This window comes from Sciurus vulgaris (genome assembly GCF_902686455.1).
Source record: "Sciurus vulgaris genome assembly, chromosome: 10".
Classification (NCBI taxonomy): domain Eukaryota; kingdom Metazoa; phylum Chordata; class Mammalia; order Rodentia; family Sciuridae; genus Sciurus; species Sciurus vulgaris.
This window is the reverse complement of record NC_136470.1, coordinates 47,561,891-47,567,806: the sequence shown is the minus strand read 5'-3', so window position 1 is coordinate 47,567,806 and position 5,916 is coordinate 47,561,891. Positions and strand designations below refer to the sequence as shown.

General features: G+C 33.1%; 1 pseudogene across 1 annotated transcript; it reads right to left on the bottom strand.

Moving 5' to 3' along the window:
• Positions 1 to 3,698: 3,698 nt before the first annotated feature.
• On the bottom strand, positions 3,699 to 4,528 carry LOC306670985 (olfactory receptor 5K3-like; annotated as a pseudogene). Its single transcript has one exon. The product of its transcript is annotated as an olfactory receptor 5K3-like (transcript).
• Positions 4,529 to 5,916: the final 1,388 nt, after the last annotated feature.

Below are 5,916 nucleotides of genomic sequence, written 5' to 3'. Positions count from 1 at the left end.
TAGCAGCTCAATTCACAATAGCTAAATTGTGGAACCAACCTAGATGCCCTTCAACAGATGCATGGATAAAGAAACTGTTATATATATATATATATGAATATTAGTCAGCCATAAAAAAGATAAATATTATGGTATTTGCAGATAAATGGATGAAATTGGACAATATCATTCTAAGTGAAATAAGTCAATTCAAAAAAACCAAAGGTTGAATGTTTTCCCTGATAAGTGGATGTTGATACATAATGGGGGTCAGGGTTGGAGGTTAGGAGAAGAATGGAGGAACTTTAGATTACATAGAGGGAAATGAGAGGTAGGAAGGGGTGGGAGGATGAAATTTGGTGGAATGAGACAGACATCATTACCCTATGTACATGTAGGATTACAAGAACGGTATGAATCTACATTGTGCATAACCATAGAAACAAAAAGATGTACCCCATTCGTGTATAATGAATCAAAATCCAGTCTGTAAAAATAAAAAAAAAATTACTTTTATTTTATTCACATTTTATTGATCAGGTAGCACTCAAAAGCAGAATTAAGGGCTGGGGATATAGCTCAGTTGGTAGAGTGCTTGTCTCATAAGCACGAGGCCCTGGGTTCAATACCCAGCACTGCAAAAAAAAAAAAAAAAAAAAAAAAAAAAAAGCAGAATTAATTCAAAGAACTTCTGGGCTCAAAGTCATCAATCATTTATAGTCAGAAATCATAAACAATGTGTAGAGAGAGATTAATTGGTTACGGCTCACAGTGTTTTGCCTTATTTTAATCTGTGGGCCACCCATGATTGACACAAAAATCAGCTCCTGTGATTGACTACGACTCAGTTATTTGTTTAAGAATACACTCCCAAGTTAGGCTTTTGTGTGGTTTATGTAGTAAGTTAAGTTGGAGTTTGTTACCTAAGAAAACAAGTGCAGAGTCACCCTCAGGCTAAATTTAATTCAATTTAACAGTATTATGTGTATATGTCAGTATAATTACATATAGCATTTGTAAGATATGTACTTACTTGTGATTGAAACTTGTGGCTACAAGCATTATGTACACATATTTTACACATATGTATATGCACATTTTGAAGTAGATGAATATTATAAAAAGTGAATAATCACATAATCCATTATTTAGTTGGTTTAAAATGCATACAAGTATTAGTTGCATTATTTTCTTGAGCTTTGAAATTATTCAAAATAAATTTTTAGGTAATTGAGATCCATATGTCGCTTCAATCTCTGTCCACTTCACATCTTGGATTCTTAAAAATTTCCGTTTCACACTACTTTTGGTGTACGTTATTTACAGCATGCCTTAATGGTTACCATTATGAATTCTGGAGCCAGATAACCAGGATTTGATTCCTTAGCTGTACCATTTATTTCTGTGGGCAAATTATGAACTCTCTGTCCCTCAAATGTTTTTTATTATGGAGTTATTGAAAATTGAAATATAATAATGAGAGTAAAAGACCTAATAGATGTGCTAAATACTGACATAGACACCACTGAAAAGTTCTTTGTAAGCTAAAACTGTATGTGAAGATTAATTTTGACCATTAAGGGACATATGTAAAACATAGACATGAAAGCAGACATGACTAAAGTACCATTTTATCATTTGCAAATAAAGCAAACTTTCCCAAAGAAGCTTAAACAGTAAAGAAAGCTATTGGAAGAAATGACTATAAGGGTTTAGTCCAGATATTTTGGGTCTGTTTTTTTTATTTTGTTCTTTTTTTTTTTTTTTAAATCCTTTAACTGTTTTCTTTTTTTAGTGCTGACCATATTTCTGGGCTGATATTCTTTTTGATGGCAAAATTAAAGAGGGCTGTGACATATTTCACAAGCATAGACCACAACGTTCAGAGAAAGTACATTGCTTTTTAATCTCTTTTAAAGTAAAGGAAACTCATTTCCTAGAAACTTTCAGAAAAATGATCTATTTTGTCTTTTGGTTCCCAAATAATTTACATACTCTTCCATCTATAGATGTTAGAGATTCAGTGTTGGGATGGATTAGGGGTGGATGATGCAGAAATACCCAACAAAAATCATGGTTTTACTAAAAAGGGAATACCATGATGTAGTTGATGCAAAAAGAGGCTAGTGGTTCATTTTATTTTCCAATAGTAGCAATTTGTAACCTGCTGCTCTTCGAAATGTTGTGTATATGTGTGTCCTGTCCTTTCTGAGATTTTGCTTAAGTTCCACTCTCCTCACTTAATGTGTGAATTACCTGTTAGTCTCATTCCAGTTTATCTCCAATCAATTGCCAGATCAGTTTTCTGAAAAAGTAAATCATATTACTCTGATGTCAGGAAGACAGGAATGTGTGAAAATTCAAATTTCTTTGGGTAACATTTAAGGTTCTTAATGATCTGATCCACATCCACCCTTATTACCCACACTAAGAACTCTCCAACACTTTGCCACTTTGATGGCCCTGTTCCACTGTTTACTCCTCTGCCAATTCCCAGTGACACATTCATTTCCTTAAAAATTGGTTCAGTCATACTAATTTCTGTTTTGCTCAAATGATCAGCATATTTTTCCCCTTTAAATGTAGTTTACTTCTGATGTTATTTAATAGCTAAATACCTCCAGTAATATAATGCCATTTTCTGAACCCCCAAACATATAAAGAAAAGGCAGTATTGGTTCAAAGTCCAGATCCCTGTGATCTAACTGAATGAGCTTGAGCAAGTTACCCAGTGTATCAATACATAAGGCTCTCATTGAAAACAAGTGTAACACAGTAGAACTAATTAGTTCATAGGAAATACACATGAAATAGCTCAGTGTCTACAGTTAGTACATTTTAGTAAATTATTTTTCTTGGTATTTGTACTTTTAATTGGTGAGCACATATTTTTGTTTAGAGAATTAGGGCTTCATTACTTTTCTGCCAAATTAATGCTTGAATAACATTTCCATCTTTTTTTAATGCTATGAACTTATCAATGCTTTTCATTGGAATCAGTTCATGTTGTGGTACTCTAAATAAACATCAAAACAGGTAAGGACATCAGGAAGAAAAAACATGATTTAATTGATATATTCACTAACTACATTGCTGTATATGATGGAAAATAAACTACATAAAATATTAATATGCATAGGAATTTCATTATATTTAGTATTGTTTTAAATTACAGATTGATAAATCACTGTGTGTGTGTCTCTCTGTGTGTGTGTATACTCTATTTCAGAGAATTTGAGAGTAAAATTGACTGACAATGAATTGTGAAAATATTCTCGGTTGGGTAATAAATAGTCTGCATGAATACAATCTCAGGAAAGAACCAAATTCAAGTGAAAAATCAAATTTAAACACAGTTTACTTCACACAGATGGATTTGTTGGTAGAAAGATTAACACTTGTGAACTAGAAATAAGCCTGTAATTGTAAGATTATGTTATGGAACTCAAGGACTTTGAAAATTTGAAAATTGTGACTAATTAACCTTTTGACACTGATAAATGCTTAGCCCACTCTTGATGGATATCACTATCTTAGATTTTGAACTATGTTTTAGGATTTCTCTCATTTCCACTTTCCCAGTATTTGTAGGATTAGAAAAAGTATTATCAGGTTGAAATCAATTTTCCAAGGGAGATGATACTTGTTTTGGAATGTTACAAAATTGTCTCTTCTTGATAATTCTTTTTATAACGTTTGTTACTTCCTTATTTCTTAGACTATAAATAAAAGGGTTTAATAAAGGAATGACTAGAGTATAAAAAATAGCCACAGGTACATCTTTATCACCTTCATTAATTGAACTTGGTTGAGCATACATGAAGAGCAGAGAACCGTAGAATATTGACACAGAGAGGAAATGAGATGCACAAGTAGATAGAGCTTTGCCCCTTCCCTTTTTGGATTTCATTGTGAATATAGTGAAAAGAATATAGAAATAAGAGATTAAGACAATACTAATAGTAAAGACTTGAATTGACCCTGCCAAGATAAGTAACATCAATTCATTGATATAAGGATCAACACAGGAGAGTCTGTATAATGGAAGGACATCACAAAAGAAGTGATTGATTTGATGAGACCCACAGAAAGTTAACCTCAACAAAAGTCCTATTTCAACTATGGGATGCAGGACTCCACCTATGTAGGCTCCTGTGGTCATCTGAATGCAGAGTTCCATTGACATCAGGGTGTGGTACTGCAGTGGTCTGCAAATGGCCACATAGCGGTCATAAGCCATTGATGCCAGAAGAAAGCAGTCTGTAGTCTCAGCAAGGCAGAGAAAATAAAACTGTGCCATGCACTCATAGAGGGAAATCCTTCTGTCCTCAGAAAAGAAGTTCTCTAACATCTTGGGAGTGATGGCACAGGAACAGCAGGAGTCCATGAGAGCCAGGTTGCCCAGGAAGATGTACATTGGTGTGTGAAGTCGGCGCTCCATGTAAATCAAAGCCACCAACCCTAGATTCCCCACCATGGTGACCAGATAGATGGCAGAGAACACCACAAACAGAAGGGTCTTCAGGTTTTGGTCATCTGTAAATCCCATGAGGATAAATTCAGTTGTTAATGAATGGTTGTCCTCCATCATCTCTAACTTGTCTGTTGAAATAGGAATTGTTGAGATATAAGATTCTAATTGAAAGCATATAATTTTCCATTGTGTTTCTTTTTACAACAGAGGAGTTCTTCAAGCAACTCTTGCTGTCTATAAATTACAATTATATTTACTTCTAGAGGTTATTGTTCTCTGAAATTTTCAGTATCTCTGACCTCAAGCTGTGACTCTCCACATTCACAAAGATGTTGTGATAGTCAGAGGGAGGATACTAGAAGTGGAAATGTTTTATCTTCATGTATTTCTGCAATGATAGCATAAACTTTGGGTACCAATATTTGATCATTTTTGTCACAAAGTAATTTTTGTGTCACAGGTTTTGAGACCTCTAAAATAAATTTAAAATCATTTTTCCTATAATATGTATATTTGTACTAAGAAGAAATTTATGTTATCCTAAAGGATGGAATGTTTTTAAAAAGCATATTACAGATATGTTAACATTATATATTAGAGATTATGCAAAGATCACTAAGGACTAAGGAAGGCAGTATTCACCTCATAGGAAATTACCTTAGAAAGCTAAAGAGGAAATTGTCCGCAGCATATCAGTTGTCATCCCCTTCAGATTATTACAACTGTTTTCATGAACACTGACTCTATTTCATTAACCTGATTGATTTTTCCTCATTTAAATCCTTCCTATTGTTTTGTAAAGCATATTTAGTGCTCAATATGACTCCATGAGATTTTAAGCAAATGTCCCAGTATAACCTAATTTCATTTTCTGAATTCAGAGAATATTTTCTATATCCCATATAATATATAAGTTTTCATATGTGATTTACATTGCTCTTTTCTTTCACATGTATCTGAGCAATCTTCTATTATAAGAATTTTGAGATTAGATGTTACATTCTTCTCTGCAAGAAGCCCATAACATGTTAAGGAATAAAGGCACAATTAATTCCAAACCTGTCTCTGCCCTCTGCCCTGGAATGGGTGACCTCGTTTCCAGGATCCTCCTAATGAGCCTTAGTGACCTCTTGGACTCTGCATATTGAGAACTATTAACTGTGAAGAAAAGTTTACAAGGAAAATTTTTAAGTGATAAGGTAAAGAATCTTACATATCTTTTCTACTCTTTTTCTGTTTCCTCAGAAAATTATATAATTCTCTAATGTACTATATTAGATAGAAAGCTAATAAAAGCAGAGTCACATTAATACATATTTTAAAAAATACTTATTAAAAGAGAAATCTTTTAAATCCTAATAGGTGTTTTTAATTCATATTTTAGTTTGCTTTTAAAATTATTTAGTCTTATTACCTAGTGATCCATTGGGATATATAAATGACAAATAAAATCATAAATTCTA